Source organism: Neoarius graeffei, chromosome 20 (genome assembly GCF_027579695.1).
Source record: "Neoarius graeffei isolate fNeoGra1 chromosome 20, fNeoGra1.pri, whole genome shotgun sequence".
Lineage (NCBI taxonomy): Eukaryota > Metazoa > Chordata > Actinopteri > Siluriformes > Ariidae > Neoarius > Neoarius graeffei.
The window spans coordinates 53,061,679-53,081,674 of NC_083588.1; the positions used below are offsets into that span (position 1 = coordinate 53,061,679).

Here is a 19,996-nt window from a genome sequence, read left to right on the forward strand (position 1 = left end):
GCTGTCGGTTTATTTATTGTTTGTGCTGTTTTAGTTGCGGAAATGGACTTCGCCACGCGCCGGATTGTCTCGCGTGCTCGCAGGAAGTCGGCTCTGCTTTGATCAGTAACATCTGTGGGTCACATTGTATCTTTGCGGGCGCGAGCGCGCGCCTGTACTGTGGTCACTTCAGTTCAGAATGCATAACCGTCTCGCGCTCCAGCGCACGCGCACACACACACACATGAAGTTTTCTTAGCAGAGTAATAATAATAATAATAATTATTATTATTATTATTATTATTATTACTGCAATACTGAAAGGTACAACATGACTACTTTAGTGTTCTTATGTGTTCTGTCCCCCCCCCAAATCATCAATCACATCTCCTTCACATGATCCAGCATTTTCAGCTGAACTGCTCCCAGGTTCCTCTGGGGGGGCTTCTGCATGTCATATCCATGATTGCATGGGTGTCCTCTGGGTTCTCCTAGGTTTCCTCCTCCCTAACATGCAGGTAAGTGGATTGACCGCGTCATTTGCCCCAGGACAGAGTGTGCCTGTGTGATATCCATGCGTCCCACCATCCTCTGACCTTGAGCCAGGGGCGTAGCCATCATTTTACAGTAGAAGTGAGGGGGACAAATTGTTCAGAGGTCTACTGAGTGATTTATCATCCTCTCGCATTCAATTGCACCTCTGCTTAGCAGCTAAAGAACCGCATAACCAGAATCTCATCTCATCTCATCTCATCTCATCTCATTATCTCTAGCCGCTTTATCCTGCCCTACAGGCTCGCAGGCAAGCCGGAGCCTATCCCAGCTGACTACGGGCGAAAGGCGGGGTACACCCTGGACAAGTCGCCAGGTCATCACAGGCCTGACACATAGACACAGACAACCATTCACACTCACATTCACACCTACGGTCAATTTAGAGTCACCAGTTAGCCTAACCTGCATGTCTTTGGACTGTGGGGGAAACCGGAGCACCCGGAGGAAACCCACGCGGACACGGGGAGAACACGCAAACTCCGCAGAGAAAGGCCCTCGCCGGCCAAGGGGGCTCGAACCCGGACCTTCTTTCTGTGAGGCGACAGCGCTAACCACTACACCACCGTGCCGCCTAGTAGTGACATAGCTAGTTATATTCTCTTCTTACCTGTGACCCTGCATAATCATCCCTGTTGGCCTCTGGTCCACTGTCTCCTCTCTCACCCTGCTCTTTCTATTGTGGCAATAAAGGTTAAAAAATATGTGGAAAGCAACATTTTGAAATAGAATTAGGAATACAGTAATAATAATCAGCAAATTCATGTACTTTAAACTTTAACTAATACAAAAAATAAATTAAATCTTAAAACAAAACAACTCTTAAGAGTACAATTTATCCAAAAAGTTACTCAAGTAAATGTAACGGAGTAAATGTAACGAGTTACTGCCGCCTCGAAGTTAGCTAGCTAGCTTAACTAACTAAATTGACATCTATTTGTCATCTTTTAGCTAAACATTATATACATTCATCAGCATTACTCAACTTACACGGTTTGTTTAGAAAAAAACTGTCTAAAGTCTTTAGCCTCTTGACTGGTTTGCTGAAGCACTGCCCAGATCTGAATTACACCAAAGGTAATCATACAATATTTTCTAAAGCGTCTCTGATCACACATGACAGCGGTGTTTGTTTGCCGCCTTAGCTCCGCCTGCTCATGATGCGTTTAGAGGCGGCTCGGAAAAACGCGTTTCCATGTGTTAAAAATGAATTGAGTGGTTGTAATGGCTGTAAAAAAGTGCGGGGGACAGAGGGCACAAATACGGGAAGTGCGGGGGACATGTCCCCCGCGTCCACTACGCCCATGCCTTGAGCCCAGTGTCCCCAGGAACAGACTGCGGATCCACCACGACTCTGAGCACTTTTGCAATTTCTACAGTATACCCCTTGCAAACTTTGGGGACAAAAATAGAATTTTAAGAACGGATAAAAGGCATGTCCGGTTGTTGAATCCCAGAATTAGATTGTGTTCGTACTGTATCATGCAGAATGTCGCTTTTTAACTCTTTACCCCTTAATGACGACCCCGTGTATATCCCATAATGACGACATATGACGCCTTGTCTAAAACCTTGTCGTTAGAATTTTTTTCTTGTAAATATGTCCTAAGGGTGAACAGTACTGTATATACATATATGCCTCGGTCACAACCGGCCGTACGTGCTCCTACGGCCAGTCTACGTGCAAAAAGCGCAAAGAAACGCACAGAGTGCTGATTTTCGAGCCGTAGACTGGCCGTAGACTGGCCGCAGAGGTTCTTTGTCATGTCAAACAAACTCTACGGGCGCTTACGTTTTTTTCAGGTTGCAAGACAAACTTACGGCCTCGTATGTCTTCCGTACGGCCGACGTGCGTCTTTCGTACGATTTGCTGGTGTCAGATTTGGGCAAAATGTCAGTTTTTTTCGTATGTCGCACTTGCAGACTCCGTATGTGTGTCGTGCGCCCCACATACGTAATTAGTGCGGCCAACGCGCGTTCAGATATTTCGTACGTCATCCATGCGTGTCAAGTAAGTCGGCCGTGCATTGGCCGTACTGCGAGAGGGCATCAATCGCAAGAAAACTCGGGTATATAAAGCTGCAAGGGTGCCTACGGCCATTTGTACACGTAGGCTTTGATTGAGAGAAAACCCAATTTCATTTAATTTCATTTCACTGCATTGCATCGCTTAAATTCAATATGCCGAAGGCAAAAGGGAAGAGGAGGATAGAAAAGGTGTCGGAGACGGAGGAGAGAGAGACGGCGGCAGAGAGGGAGGAGAGAGAGAGGACAAGGAGCAGTGAGGAGGAGGATGAAGACCATGACAGTGGCCAGCAGGCCAGGAGTTTGAGACGAAGTCTTTGCGGAGGGATTGCCATTTTCACAGTGAGAAACCAAAGTATGCCGAAATATATATACCCCTCTCCAATCGCCGCAGTGCGACAAACGAACGCCGTTGGTACGCACAACGTACAGATCGTGCGCAGTTCTTGCAACCTTCATATGAAACCTGCATGGAACGCACGGTCAGTACGATTAGCGCACGTTTGAAGGTGCGTTGGCTGTACGAATGAAGCGACAGCCGTACGTCCGAGCAGCCTCAACGTTCGACTTCCGGGTTGTACGTTGGGTGCGCGGTGATCTTACTCCTTCATGGTCACCACAACTACGTTCTCCACGAACAAAAAAAAAAAACGCAGCGATTTGGGAAACGCCAAAAATCGCATGGCCGAAAAATCGTACGTCCGGTTGTGACCGAGGCTATACAAGGGTGGCTGTAGCAACTGCTTTAAGTGGTAAAGAGTTAAAGGTGAGACTTTGACGTTTAATGGGCCTGCCTGCTAACTGCACTGTTTTATTTATTTATTTTGGGGGGGCCGGCATGGTGGTGTAGCGGTTAGTACTGTCGCATCACAGCAAGAAGGTCCTGGGTTCGAGCCCAGTGGCTGATGAGGACCTTTCTGTGTGGAGTTTGCATGTTCTCCCCGTGTCTGCATGGGTTTCCTCTGGGCGCTCCGGTTTCCCCTACAGTCCAAAAACATGCAGTTAGGTTAACATAGGGTGGCCTTGGGCTGAAGGTATCTAACCCCTAACTGCTCCCCGGGCGCTCTAGTGTGGCTGCCCACCGCTCTGGGTGTGTGCGCGTGTGTTCACTGCTTCAGATGGGTTAAATGCAGAGGACGAATTTCACCGTGCTTGAGTGTGCATGTGATAAATAAAGGTGGCTTCTTCTTCTTTTTTCCCCCCCAGAACCAGAGATTATCTTGTTTTTCTGGTGTAATGCGAGTAACAAAAGAGAAGCTATTGGATTATTGGTTTGCGTGCAAAATGACATTGATTCGTGAGGAGGAGAAAATCCAATCCATCAGTGGATCAGTCAGCTCTGTTGATCAGCTGACCCGAGGCTTCAGGAGCTTTGTTGTGCTAATTGAGTTTTGCCAGGATTGTAAGGACAAAGATGTAACTGTTTGGAACAAACAGAGGACACACACACACACACATGCACGCACACACTTTCTTGCAGTGAATATTTTTCACTTTTCCTTGCACTCACACTCACTCCCAGCGATTTACGTAGATCTGTGATTAAATGTCACAACTTCGGGAAGTGCTGTTTATTAATTTTGGAGTTTCCCCAAATCCAACCCCCTGATCCCGGCTGGGAAATTATTGTTTTGGCCAAGAGACTTTGTCCATCGGCTCGATCCATTCCAGTTTGCTTAGCAACGAGACGAAGCAGCGTCTTATTCTGTCACTCGCTGGCTTTATTGAATTCTGCTCTTGGCTGTGTGGGTGTTTTGGCACTGATGCAAGGGAGCGAGTGACAGGGAAAAGGATTGTGAGTGTTGAAAAGGCTGCTAGGTTTTGTGTTCAAACCCGATGTGATGTGTGTGGCATTGAAAACTAATCACAGACCAAGAAAAAAAAAATCTAATAATGTACTTATGATGCACATCCTTCATCTTGATTGATTTTTTTTTTGTTTGTTTGTTTACCCATCGTAATGTTTCCTTGTCATTTATAGATAGCACTTGAAGCCTTCAACACACAAACTGAATCCCGAATGATTTTCCGTTCACGATATAAACTCGCTACGTAGACGGGGTACTGCGTTAGCCTTCCTGTCCAATAAAATGGCATTTAAGATTCATCCTTGAATTAATGCATGTTGGAAAATAACTGCTAACAATACAGTAAATAACATGATAAAATACTGAACAGTTATTCCACGAAATCGAGTCGTACGTGAGCTGATAACCGGTGAGGTGCGTAGCACCGAGATTGAGTGGGATAACTGTTTTGTTTTATCCACATTGACTGGATTTTGAGAAACAGAGCATTTTTATTTTTTGCAAATGCGATAAATAAAAACTTTATACAAAACGTCAGACAAAATCATTTCCGCTTAGAATGTAAACAAATCGGTGAAATGACAGGAGCAATTTGTGAAAAATGCGATAATAATCTCATCTTATCTCATTATCTCTAGCCGCTTTATCCTGTTCTACAGGGTCGCAGGCAAGCTGGAGCCTATCCCAGCTGACTACGGGCGAAAGGCGGGGTACACCCTGGACAAGTCGCCAGGTCATCACAGGGCTGACACATAGACACAGACAACCATTCACACTCACATTCACACCTATGGTCAATTTAGAGTCACCGGTTAACCTAACCTGCATGTCTTTGGACTGTGGGGGAAACCGGAGCACCCGGAGGAAACCCACGCGGACACGGGGAGAACATGCAAACTCCACACAGAAAGGCCCTCGCTGGCCACGGGGCTCGAACCCGGACCTTCTTGCTGTGAGGCGACAGCGCTAACCACTACACCACCGTGCCGCCCTGCGATGATAATAATTCTTGAAAAAAAAGTTGTTCTTACCATCAAATACTTTATTCCATATTTTGTTGGGGTTTTTTTGTATTTTTTGGGGTTTTGTTTTTGAGCAGAGTTTTTATTTTGTCCTCGGTTGGTTCAGCAACACGCTCTGCCATTTTCTTCTTCTTCTTTAGGGTTTTTTGGCAGTTGGCAAACCAACTTAAAGGTGCATTACCGACCCCGACTGGGCTGGAGTGTGGAGCAGGAGATATTGGGGGGGGACCCACTATATTATTTAATTTATCTATTTCTGTTTCTTTTAAATACTTGATAACAAAGTGATATATCTGAATTGATGTGCTCCGCCATTTTGTTTTTTTTCTACTCACGGTATATATGAGCTGATATCCTAGTAGTAGAGTAGCCAATCGGAGTGCGCGATTGCTCATATCCAGTGAATGTGGATAGAATAATCAGTGATCTATATCAGTTTCTATCACGGTGCATCCTGAAGACTTTTATTACATTTCTTGTGTTTTAATAATGAACGGCACATTAGACTTTTTAAAATCTGTTTATTGTTAAATTCAATGTTGTGGAACATCCAAGAAATCGGTTCTTGTTACACGGGGCAGTAAATCACAGCGAAAAGGATTGCGAAGGTTGAAAAGGCTGTAATCAGAGATGACGTAATGTATGTGACTTTGAAAAATAACCATGGATAAAACATAATAATGTCTAATATTTTACGTATGATGTTCATCTTGTGATGCGTATCCCATTGGTCATCTAGTAAACGCTATCAGTTTTGAGAAAATCTGCTTGGAGGAAGAATGCTAAGAATGTAGGCATGATAAGTTGTCTAAACGCCGTGAGGCCTGGAGCAGTAAACCGGAGCAGTGTTACTCCTTGGAAAGATGTTGCGCTCCTGTTTCTCAGTGCAAACATAAATCAAACAAACAAATAAATCACTAGTGACTTCTAACAACATGACTGCCTTCTTTTGCACTTAACCTCTGAGCTTAACATCAGGCATGTGAGCTATGTGTACCATTTCATGGACTCTATTGAAATTCTGTTCTGTCACTCAGGCTTGCTCAGACAGATCTTCACACACCACACACACACGCGAGCCTCCAGCTGTGGCAGAGAGAGCGAAGAGGTGGATGAAAGTGTGCTCTCCATTTAACATTTTTCCCTGAACGAGATGAACCACTCCATCTCACTTCCCTTGTGCACTGCTGAGAGCCAGCATGGTTCACGCCGGGTCTCGGAGTGCGCCGTTCATCTTGCGTTCAACGAATTATCAATTTTGGTCCGTACAATTAGTGAATAATGAAAAGAGTAGAATTAATGGTTTCTATTAAGGATCCTGGCCAGGTGGATGTGGACCTACTCTTCACATAAACACCATTTGGGATGAGTGAAGTGTATCAGAAGGTAAATGTATTAAATCATTAACAGTGAAATCAATCAATTTTTAAGTAGAACCTCTAAGTATGGTTTGCTGTTACCTGCGTCGTCAAGGCGTGAGATTGAACAGCGCTAAACACAACCACTTTCTGAGAAGTGGTGGCTTAGTGGTTCAGGATTTTTATAGCCCCGTTCTGAAGGAGGGAGGGGTATACTGGTTTACCTCTGTCCGTCCGTCTGCATCTCCGTATTTCCGTCCGTCCGAAACACCCTTTTTCTCAGCAACCACAAATTATAGCCACTTGGTACCAAACTTCAGTTTGGGGTTCTATACCATGTATACCGTTTTCAGGTCTGTCACACATCGAGTTTCTGTTTACCGACTGAATGTATTTACGAAACATACAGCGTGGATTTACAAAATTTTCGTCACATTTTTCTCAGCAACTACAAATCACAATTGCTTGATATTTGGTACCGAGCTTCAGCTTGGGGTTCTATACCGCGTATACCGTTTTCAGGTCTGTCACACATCGATTTTCTGTTTACCGACTGAATGTATTTACGAAACATACAAGATGGATTTACAAAACTTTCTGAGAAGTGGTGGCTTAGTGGTTCAGGATTTTTATACCTCCACTCTGAAGGAGGGAGGGATATACTGGTTTACCGCTGTCCGTCCGTCTGTATCTCCGTATTTCCGTCCGTCCGAAACACCCTTTTTCTCAGCAACCACAAATTATAGCCACTTGGTACCAAACTTCAGTTTGGGGTTCTATACCATGTATACCGTTTTCAGGTCTGTCACACATCGAGTTTCTGTTTACCGACTGAATGTATTTACGAAACATACAGCGTGGATTTACAAAATTTTCGTCACATTTTTCTCAGCAACTACAAATCACAATTGCTTGATATTTGGTACCGAGCTTCAGCTTGGGGTTCTATACCGCGTATACCGTTTTCAGGTCTGTCACACATCGATTTTCTGTTTACCGACTGAATGTATTTACGAAACATACAAGATGGATTTACAAAACTTTCTGAGAAGTGGTGGCTTAGTGGTTCAGGATTTTTATACCTCCACTCTGAAGGAGGGAGGGATATACTGGTTTACCGCTGTCCGTCCGTCTGTATCTCCGTATGTCTGTCCGTCCGAAACACCCTTTTTCTCAGCAGCCACAAATTATAGCCACTTGGTACCAAACTTCAGTTTGGGGTTCTATACCATGTATACCGTTTTCAGGTCTGTCACACATCGATTTTCTGTTTACCGACTGAATGTATTTACGAAACATATAGCGTGGATTTACAAAATTTTCGTCACATTTTTCTCAGCAACTACAAATCACAACTGCTTGATATTTGGTACCAAGCTTCAGCTTGGGGTTCTATACCGCGTATACCGTTTTCAGGTCTGTCATACATCGATTTTCTGTTTACCGACTGAATGTATTTACGAAACATACAAGATGGATTTACAAAACTTTCTGAGAAGTGGTGGCTTAGTGGTTCAGGATTTTTATACCTCCGCTCTGAAGGAGGGAGGGGTATACTGGTTTACCGCTGTCCGTCCGTCTGTATCTCCATATTTCCGTCCGTCCGAAACACCCTTTTTCTCAGCAACCACAAATTATAGCCACTTGGTACCAAACTTCAGTTTGGGGTTCTATACCATGTATACCGTTTTCAGGTCTGTCACACATCGAATTTCTGTTTACCAACTGAATGTATTTACGAAACGTATAGCGTGGATTTACAAAATTTTTGTCACGCTTTTCTCAGCAACTACAAATCACAACTGCTTGATATTTGGTACCAAACTTCAGTTTGGGGTTCTATACCATGTATACCGTTTTCAGGTCTGTCACACATCGAATTTCTGTTTACCGACTGAATGTATTTACGAAACGTATAGCGTGGATTTACAAAATTTTCGTCATGCTTTTCTCAGCAACTACAAATCACAACTGCTTGATATTTGGTACCAAACTTCAGTTTGGGGTTCTATACCATGTGTACCATTTTCAGGTCTGTCACACATCAACTTCCTGTTTACCGACTGAATGTATTGAATATATGTACGAAACCTATAGTGTGGATTTTGATGCCATTTCAAAATAAGTTGACCAGGATGCTGTTTGAAATCCCTGGGGAGAACACTGCTCCTTACTTACTTGTTTCAGGGTTAATTATTTGTTGAAGTCACCATTCATAATAAGCATCCTGTTCCTTCGATTGCTTGCTTTCTGATATAAGCGAGAGCGGGGGGGGATACGTAAGTGAGCAGTAGCTCACGGTTGATCTTGTTTGGGCTACTGATTAAACGGTGAGTTCAAATCCCAGTACTACCCAGCTGCCGTGGTTGGGTCCTTGAGCATGACCTTTAACCCACAACTGCTCACATGTATCCTGTCTCAATGGTAAGCTGCTTTAAATCAAAGCATCATGAAATTGAGCAAAATGTTCTCAGATACCTGTTTTCAGCCAACAGGGAACAGTTCCTTTCTGGTTTGGGCATCGCATTTTGAACCGTTCAGAGTATTTCCACCCAAAATAAATTGGTTCACAACTTCCCAACCGGAAGCAAAATATGGCTAGTTTTTCCAGCGTGAACTGTGATGACATCAGTGGGTGTGTCATTAATTTGGAGAGGAAGCAGAGCGCAGCAATGGGAAAGGATACAACTACAGAAAAAAATGGACTGAAAACAAATGTGTCACATGCATATGTCACAGCTGTAAAGAAGGACAGGAAGGACGCAGGTGTCAAAGATGCAGATGTTGGTGGCACTATGGATTTTGCTACTGCACCACATTTGGACAAATCAGCCGAAGGTTCTACGGGCCGACCTTTAGAAGATAAAATTAAATGTTTGTCAGTAAAGAAAGCAGTATTTTACATACCAGACCATGTTTCAGACCCAAAAGCATATTGAAGGCTGCGTTACTGAAGGGGTTGATACACTCTGGAGAGTTCAATTCTGTATCTTTGCTTCATAGCATTTCTTACCTTCTATCCATCCATCCAGCCTGAGATGCTGATGTTGATGTCTGAAGAGATGTTTATTTAACATTTATGGAAGGAGGCGGCACAGTGGTGTAGTGGTTAGCACTGTTGCCTTACAGCAAGAAGGTCCTGGGTTCGAGCCCACTGGCTGACGAGGGCCTTTCTGTGTGGAGTTTGCATGTTCTCTCTGTGTCAGTGTGGGTTTCCTCTGGGTGCTCCGGTTTCCCTCACGGTCCAAAGACATGTAGGTTAGGTTAATTGGTGGCTCTAAATTGACCGTATGTGTGAATGTGAGTGTGAATGGTTGCTTGTCTCTATTTGTCAGCCCTGTGATGACCTGACGACTTGTCCAGGGTGTACCCCGCCTTTCGCCCGTAGTCAGCTGGGATAGGCTCCAGCTTGCCTGCGACCCTGCACAGGATAAGCAGCTGCAGATAATAGATGGATGGAAGGAGTCTCCAGTGTCAGTGTTTTCAGAGAAAAGGCTTCTGAACAGAGGACTTTTTGGTTTCTTGGTAGCAAATTTTTTTTTTGTGACGATAAAAGAGAGCCTGGTGAAGGGGTGGCTGTTTCTAGTTACTATAACATAAGTGATATAAGAGAAATATTACACTTTGGGCTATGCTGATATTGGAAAATAATAAACTTTGAGGTGCTAACAGTAACTCAAGTAAGGGGGAAGCCGTGGCCTAATGGTTAGCGAAGCAGCTTTGGGACCAAAATGTTGTTGGTTTGATTCCCTGGACCAGCAGGAATGGCTAAGGAATGGTTTAAGCAAGGTACCCGACCCCCAGGCTGCTCTGGGTATGTTGTATATCGCTCCGGATAAGAGCGTCTGCTAAATGCCTGTAATGTAACTCCCTTCATGTCAGGCCGTGTCACACTGTTGATTGTTTTCCTATCCCATCAAGTTTATGATGTTGCAGCTTGAACATGAATGAGTCGTGAAGGTTTAGCATTTAAAGGTCATAGGCAATGGTCGGAGGTGAAACGTAGAATATCAACTTTATTGTCTAGAAGAGCGACCCAAAAAGTGAATTCAATCTTCCTAGTGTCTAATTTGCGCCCTAAAATTGAATAAAACGGTTAAAATATACTGTTTTGCCCAATTTCCGAAGGTTTGTTTACATCTCACTTATGCACACTTTCACCACCAGGGGACCGTTGTCGTGATGTCATTCAAGCCAAACAGACCGGGAGCAGCTCTGTGTTTACCTGCGAACCGAGCACACGTGTATGGACTTTGGTCGTGAGAGGTTGTGTAAAATGTCTGAAAGCGAGAGCGATTTTGAAGTAGGAACTCTCCAAATTGAATATCAAGAGGTGAAACCATACATGTATGAACCTATGGCCGTTGCGAAGCAATCAGTGAATGTGGCTCACTGGTTTGACCGTGCGGCCTCGGAATCGGACAGCGACTTGGCCGACTCTGATCGCGGTGACCCCGGACCTCAACAAGACTCGCGCCCAAATGATTTATCCTGGTAGTTATGATAAATTCTTACTTTCATTGTAATACTAAATAAGAGCCCTTTTGAAGAATAATTAAACCGCCCTCCCTAGTGGATATAGGTAACGATTACTTGACAGTGCGCCAGTAGGCCACATTAGCCTGCCATCCGCAACATTATACTATTTATAGCCGACTCTAAGCGAGGAAATATCCCTTTGTCTCATTTCCACAATGATTGTACAGGATCCCTCAGGATTCTTGACTTGTCAGTTGCAAGCAAAGGTAAAAATGTTTACCGTCAATCTTCTACTTTTTGCTTGAGCGCTGCTGGTCGGTTTCTTCTTTGACTGCTTGATTTTGTTTCACGCGCACAATCCACTTTCTCTGCCTCTTCTCCTCTTTCGGAAAAAGCCAACCCTCTGGCTTCACGTGCCCAATCCACTCTCTCCGCCTCGTCTCCGCTTCTGGAAAAAAACAACCCTCTGGCTTCACGCGCACAATCCACTCGCTCCCCCTCTTCTTCTTTTTCGGAAAAAGCCAACCCACTCGCTCTGCCTCTTCTCCTTTTTCGGAAAAAGCCAACCTTCTTGCTCCGCCTCTTCTCCTCTTTTGGAAAAAGCCAACCCTCTCGCTCCGCCTCTTCTCCTCTTTCAGAAAAGGCCAACCCACTCACTCCGCCTCTTCTCCTCTTTCTAAAAAAGCCAACCCACTCGCTCCGCCTCTTCTCCTTTTTCGGAAAAAGCCAATGCACTCTCTGTCTCTTTTCCTCTCTCAGAACAAGGTAAAAACTTCTTCCTGAACCGGTCCTGTTGTTACAGTTCACTGCACAACAATAAGGCATGGTTTTTCTTTGGAAATTCCCGAACGCACGGCTGCACTCAAGCCAAACGGCAATGCAAGTAAACGGAAGTGGACTCAACTCAAGCGGTTTGTTTGTCTTGAATGATGTCACGCGCCGAGTGGTCACAAAAATCGCCGAAGAGAAATTTGCCGCAATCCACACTAACTTATTTTAATTATTACTTATTAACAATACTTCTTGAGACCAGAAGAAAATTACAGAGGGTTTTTTAACATATAAAGTTTCAAATGTGCATAAATTGAAAACCGTTGCCTTTGAGCTTTAAGGACGGTAGTCATTGGAAATCTGCGAGTTTGAATCTTCGCGCCACGGCTGAGTAATGTTTAACATTGTTCAGTACAGCGATTGAGGTTCATATGGATAAAAGCGTCCGGCAAATGAATAAATGCTATTTGAAAAGCTCTTTTGGTTCTTTCTGGAGTGATTTCATTTGCATTCTGTGTTGGCTTTATGAAACTGAAGCCTATCAGACCAGTTGGTAGTCGCTGAAAACGCTAAACTTGTCCAGCGCTAATGTGGAGCTCCTTATTTCAGCCATAACAGATAAAGAAGTACATAATCTGCTTCAATACACACCTTTATTTGTATTCATGTGAAAGGCTGACAGATGCTTGCAGCCTTATCTAATCAAGAGAGAAAGCTGTTGGAGTGGAATTACCGTGAGTACAGCCAAAGCAAACCAACCCAACCATGGCTGATTTCAAGCTATAATAATAATAATAATGGTATAATGCACGAAGTGAGAATGAACCTTGACTGAATATAAAGTGCTCCGATGGAAACGTAGATGATCATAGGCATTTCAAGGTCAATCAAATTCATCTCAAGTAATTGCACTTCAGTAAGGATGTAATAGTTGTAGAAAGTCCTACTGCACCTCACACAGCTCATCACTGCCGGTTTACTGACTTCATCTGGGACGTGTTAAATACACAGCAAGCCCTGACTCTCGTGTTCAGGATGGTCAGCGGGGAGGAAATGAAGTATGTACCATATAGATAAGAGGAACTTTTCATAACTCTTCAGAGATGTCCACGAGCGCCGGCGTCCGGCAGATTTCTCCTGCTACACAGACGGTCTGCTTCGGCAGCTACTCGATCCCAGAAGAAAATAAAAACTCACCCTTCAGCATTCAAGCAATTTTATATGATCTCCACTGCCCGTAATTTGCTACAAATCCAATTATTTCACCATGAAATTGTCTTCGATTCGGGTCATGACTGGAAGCAACTCCATATCTGTTGATCGATTCTTGCACTCTGATTGGCTGAGCCGGACCACGTGACCATGCTGTAGTGTATGTAGTTATGTTACAGAGCCAGGCAGCGTACTACAGAGGGGAACTGAGAAAACCAAGCATACACACACATCTGGAGAGAAATTTCATACAGATTTTGCAAGTATTTTACAGAGAAGTGGTCAGTAATTTATTTGCTGAGAATGCACCAGAAGGCATGTAAATTTAAAACTTTTCTGGGGGGGGCTAGTGATGTATTGTTTATGCCCCCCCCGCAGGAAATTTTTTAATTTACATGCCTTCTGGTGCATTCTCAGCGAATGCCCCCAGACCGCCCCCCAGCATTAGCGCACCTATGGTGCGCCATGTTGGGCTTTGCTGCCCCAAATTCCAGAACCCCATCCATTATCTTTAGCCACTTATCCTGTGTAGGGTCGCAAGCAAGTTGGAGCCTATCCCAGCTGGCTATGGGTGAGAAGCGGGGTACATCCTGGACAAGTCACCAGATCATCACAGGGCTGAAACATAGACACAAACAACCATTCACACTCACATTCACACCTACGGTCAATTTAGAGCCACCAGTTAACCTAACCTGCATGTCTTTGGACTGTGGGGGAAACCGGAGCACCCGGAGGAAACCCACGCAGACACAGGGAGAACATGCAAACTCCGCACAGAAAGACCCCCATCAACCACTGGGCTCGAACGCAGAACCTTCTTGCTGTGAGGCAACAGTGCTAACCACTACACCAAATTCCAGAACCACCTACTACTATTTTTTAGCTGGTTACTTCAGATTTTCTGCAGAACCCTGGTTCTTAGAATTGTTGTTCAAACTGTTGGAGGATTGTCCCCTTTTGTGTGAGTGTTTTTGCACTGCAGGAACTGAGAACAGTCATCGTTCTTAGAATGCTGTTTTGAGGGCCTTTTTTTTAACTTCGGGGAAGGTACTCTCCCAGGTGGCACAGTGGTGTAGTGGTTAGCACTGTCGCCTCATAGCAAGAAGGTTCTGGGATTGAACCCCACAGCCGATGGGGGCCTTTCTGTGTGGAGTTTGCGTGTTGTCCACAGTTCAAAGACCTGCAGATTAGGTAAAACAAACCAGTGCTGGTCCCAAGCCTGGACAGATGGGGGAGGGTTGCATCAGAATCAAATATGAGGAACAGAACTGCTGTGGGGGCGGCACGGTGGTGTAGTGGTTAGCGCTGTCGCCTCACAGCAAGAAGGTCCGGGTTCGAGCCCCGTGGCCGGCGAGGGCCTTTCTGTGTGGAGTTTGCATGTTCTCCCCGTGTCCGCGTGGGTTTCCTCCGGGTGCTCCGGTTTCCCCCACAGTCCAAAGACATGCAGGTTAGGTTAACTGGTGACTCTAAATTGACCGTAGGTGTGAATGTGAGTGTGAATGGTTGTCTGTGTCTATGTGTCAGCCCTGTGATGACCTGGCGACTTGTTCAGGGTGTACCCCGCCTTTCGCCCGTAGTCAGCTGGGATAGGCTCCAGCCTGTAGAAGGATAAAGCGGCTACAGATAATGAGATGAGATGAGAACTGCTGTGGCGGCCCCTAACAGGAGCAGCCAGAAGAAGAAGGGTAGGTACTCTCCCAACACAAGAACATTGAGTAATGTAAGTGTATGGTAATGAGTTAAACATGAGCCAGTTCAGTGCTATTTTGATGCCTCTAAACAAAATATAAAAATCTTCGCTAACTGTTACTGCTAATGTCACGCTGGCAAGCTGGCTCACACCACTTCAGTGTTCCTACTTCCGCTACATGATGGTATGTAGTTCTCGGGGGAGGTTTACAGCTCCCCAGTGTGTAATTCCTCTCAATACGTCCCGATAAGGTGCTTTTAGACAAAACTGTTATATCAGTGCTCGGACAACTGAAGTGCTCTGATGTGGAACAGTTTCTCGGGACACTAAAACTTACTGAATTTGCGTGTGTGCAATTCATGACATCTTGCAGTCGTGTTTAACCTTCATCCTACCAAGTGGGGTCCATCTGGACCCCGCACCTATATGTTTGTTTGCCATTTTAAAAATATGTGACATACTGCCTCACCGTTTTATGAATTTGTCGGAATTTATGTCTTAATTAAAACACTAAAGCACCGGAAGATCAGCTTTTTGCATTGTGAAGGTATAATTAATTTGTTACTGGGGTCCAACCGGACCCCAGAGTAAAGTTTATCTGTCTTTCATTTTATAATTGAATAGCACACTGAAAGTTAACTTCTTTTATTTCTTTTATGTTCCATAATGAAACTACCAAGGCATTCCTTCTTGGGGTCCGTGTGGACCCCACTGCTGCAATAAGCACAGGCTGCAAAACAAAAGCCCTAAATTATTTTACAATTACTTTTTTGTTTTAAATTCTGTAAGAAAAGACCTAAGTTGTAATCCAGAATGTTTTACAGCTGCATGAGCTGCAAAAATCATGTATATAATGTCATTTTTTTTTTGTGGCGCTATAATTTGCTACATGTATGCTAGTTATTGCAATATTATTGCAATGTCATTGCATTTATAATACATCATTGATATTCAGCCATAGTGGATTTTGTTCTTCAATAAAGTTATGTCTGTTTGCTGCATTGAATTGGTTCTTACCGCATTGATTTCAAGGTATTCCCTCCTGGGGTCCATACGGACCCCGCCTGGTAGTTTGTGTATGTAAAATTGGCTGGTAGGATGAAGGTTAAGCGTGTTCTTTATGCCTTTAGTGTATTGCTGTTATTAATACAAGATGTTCTGAACAAAACTTATCTGGTGATTTTGTCTTTATAAGCTTTAATTTTAAAGAAAAGTATCGGGGTCCAAATGGACCCCACATGGTAAGATTAAGGTGTAAAATAGCATGGTAGGATGAGGGTTAATGGCTGCTGTTCTGTAGCCCCGGTTCCATGGAGGATTTAATTTGTGCTGATTTGCCGGATCCGGGTCCTGTCGTGTACAGGGGTAGTGTGTAGTGTGGCGCCTGCACCCTGTCGGACCGTTGCGAATGCTAAGGTATGAGGTTCACCAGTATCCTGTTTGAACATGATGGAATGCGTCTCTGGTGATGAAATACCGTCTCTGTTTGTTGCAGTGTGACTCGGGAGAACATGTGGGAGCGACGTGTGAAAACGCACACGCATGTTCACAGGAACACTATGTAGAGAATCTGGGTCAGTGCTCTCTGGTGTTCACACAGGGGCCCTGTGGAGACATTCAACAATGTGTGTGTGGGTGGGTGGGCTGTAATTGAGTTCACACTATATGTGCTTATTCATTAATGCTAACTCTGCTCAGTCTGGAGGTGGAAGTGTGTGTGTGTGTGTGTGTGTGTGTGTGTGTGTGTGTGTGTGTGTGTGAGAGAGAGAGAGAGAGAGAGACTATGAGGGAAAGAGAACAGGCATTTATCAATCACTGTCTCATGTTCCTCAGTGATGCCTTTGCTTTCTTTCTTTCTTTCTTTCTTTCTTTCTTTCTTTCTTTCTTTCTTTCTTTCTTTCTTTCTTTCTTTCTTTCTTTCTTTCAAGCCAGTTTAATGTTCTGCAGTAATGCCTTTGCAGTTCTTTTATTCATTCATTCTTGTTCTTTCCTTTGTTCGTTTGTTTCTTTATTCCTTCCTTCATTTGTTTTTGCCCTTCCATTCTTATAGTTCATGCCTCATGTTCTGTAATGATGCATTTGCAGTTCTCTTTCTTCCATCCATCCATCCATCCATCCATCCATCCATCCATCCATCCATCCATCCATCCATCCATCCATCCATTCAAAATTCCTTTTAGTATCCAATAGTCACTGCACAGCTCCAGAATCTGTAGTTTGTTCCTGAACCTTGGTTACCATCTATGTGGAGTTTCTCTCTCTCTTTTTTTCCCCCTCCACATTCACATGGGTTTTCTTGGGGTTCTCTGGTTTCCTCCCACCACCCAAAAACATGCCCTAAATTACCCCTAGCTGTGAATGGGGGTGTGTGTGTGGATTGGTGTGTGGATGAATAAGTGTGTGTGTGTGTGTGTGTGTGTGCATGAATGTGCGTGGATGAATGTGCAAATGAGTGTGTGTGTGAAATGGGTGTGTGGATGAGTGTGCATGCGAATGGGTGTGTGTGTGTGTGTGTGTGTGTGTGTGTGTGTGTGTGTGTGTGTGTGTGTGTGTGTGGATGAGTGTATGCATGAGTGTGTGAACCTTGACCAAAATAAAGTGCATACTGAAAATGAACGAAAGAATGAATGAATGTTGTTGATGATGAACCCCAGTAAGTCCTGAGCTGAGCTCAGTTAGGAGCTGTGTCCCCTGTCTGACAGTGTTATTGGGAAATCTGTTCACTCTCCGTTTCCTTTGTACTCGTTCAGAATCACCCCATGTGCTCCCTTGCTCCGTTTCTCAGGAAGTGGCTTTATTATCCAGTAGCTCTCGTTCCACCTCTTGCCTGGGAGACGACCATGAAACACGACACACTTTACACTCACGTACTGTGTGTGTGTTGATATGGGATGAGTGGAGTGTTTGAGAGCTTGTACCAGGATGATTACTTTGGATGCGGAATAAATTCCAGGATCCGAGCTTGTGTGTGTGTGTGTGTGAGAGTGAGAGAGAGACTGACCTGAAGAAGCCTTTATAGTTTCAGATCAGTGCACTTCTCACAACAGGTTAAGTGTAACTCCAGAAAGGCATAATGAATAGAACAGGCCTGCTCCACTATCGCTCTCTTCACACACTCGCTCATCCTCTCCTCTCTCTCTCTCTCTCTCTCTCTCTCTCTCTTTCTCTCTCTCTCTCTCTCTCTTTCTCTCTCTCTCTCTCTCTCTCTCTCTCCCCGTCTCCCCATTTTGCCTGGAAGAGAAAAGGATACAGAGCTATCCAGTTACTCCACTGAAAGCTCGCTCTAATCATTGTACTTATGTGCGTGAAAGAAATGAAAGTAGGCAGTCTCTCCTCCTCATTTCCATTCCTCTTCTGTAGATTCCTCTTATCTTCTCCTCCTCTTCACTTTGGCTTCTATTATTTATTTATTTATTTATTTTTTACTTTCACCTGTCTGTGCGGAGGATGAGGCAGACGATCACACTGTCGGCCGAATTGTTGCACTGAACAAATTAGCCTGGTACTCAGTACAAGAGTAATGTCCTTAAACGCCCACAAGGTTGAGAATTAGTCTCAAATCAATGAGGATCTATCCAACGCTCTCTCTCTCTCTCTCTCTCTCTCTCTCTCTCTCTCTCATCTCTCTGCCTAATATCTGAACTATATGTTTAGTAGGTTTTTACAAATGGGGAAATTTCCATCCACCCAGCCCCCTCTATCACTATCAATTCATAAATCTGTCCATGAATACATTAAGCCATCCATCCATCCATCCATCCATCCATCCATCCATACATACATACATACATTTTATACTTAAATCTGCCTATCCGCCCACACTGTTTGTCCATCAAGTCATTGATCGATTCTTCCATCCATTTATCTGTCCCTCAGTAAATCTGTCTGTTCCTTTCTACATCCATTCAGACATTTATGTGAACATGTAATGGACAGATTAATCAGTCCATTCCTTGGTCCATCCATCATCCATTCAGCCATTCTGGGTACATTAATTTACCCATTTTTTTCATCTACCCATCATCTATCTATATGTATGGCTCTGTGTTTGTCCAAACATGTTTATCTGTCTGTCCATCCATAAATATATCTGTCCATCCATTTATTCTTCCATCGAACCATTTGTTCATTCACCTCTCCAACCATCATTCATACATACAAAAATCTGCATGTTCAATACTCCTTTGCATATCCATCCATCCATCCATTGATAAGTCTATCTTTCCATTTATTCATCCATTTAACCATTTGCTTATTTGTCTATCTGACTGCCATTTATGCAAACATAAATCTGTTTATTTCTTTGCACATCCATCCATCCATCCATCCTGCTCATTCAAACATACAACTCCATCTTTTCATTTCTCAGTCTATCCATTCAGCCAAAATTCCATCCATCCATCCATCCATCCATCCATCCATCCATCCACTCAACCATCCATTGATAAATCTTTCTATTTATTCACTCCTCTAACCATTTTTCTATTCATCTGTTTGTCATTTATACATCCATAGATCTGTTTCTTTGCACATCCATCCATCCATCCTGCTCATTCAAACATACATCATTTCATCTATTCATTTCTCAGTCTACCATTCAGCCAAAATATATTCCATCCATCCACCCATCCATCAAAACCCCACCCCACCCATTTCTGGAAATGTAGTTTGACTGCAGTTTCGACAGAAAAGGAAAGTACTGGCTTTTATCCTTCAGCTCTTGACTGTTGTCTAATACAAATTCTCAGGTCTAAAAATGCTGTATCAGTGAGGCAGGGCTTGAGAGGAGAGGATGAGGATGAAGATGTTGGTACTCAGACATCCTAATGAAAGAGAAGACCGAGAGATGGAACATCTCTCCCATCACATCTTACCCTGTCTGTCTCGTACTCTCTTCAGCTCTCCTTTCATCTCTTCTTTTAGTTTCTCTTCTTTTTTTTCTGTTTTCTCTATATTTGTTTTGTTAGCCCACAGCCTTTTGGTGAAGTTTTACGGAGGGTAGAAAAGGATGGTGGCGGCACGGTGGTGTAGTGGTTAGCGCTGTCGCCTCACAGCAAGAAGGTCCGGGTTCGAGCCCCATGGCCGGCGAGGGCCTTC

The 19,996-nt window shown here is 44.0% G+C and overlaps 1 protein-coding gene across 1 annotated transcript in view; it reads left to right on the plus strand.

Moving 5' to 3' along the window:
- The window catches only part of plcl5 (phospholipase C like 5), a 229,225-nt gene that overhangs the window by 515 nt on the left and 208,714 nt on the right, over positions 1-19,996 (plus strand). The gene's annotated exons all lie outside the window — the stretch shown is intronic.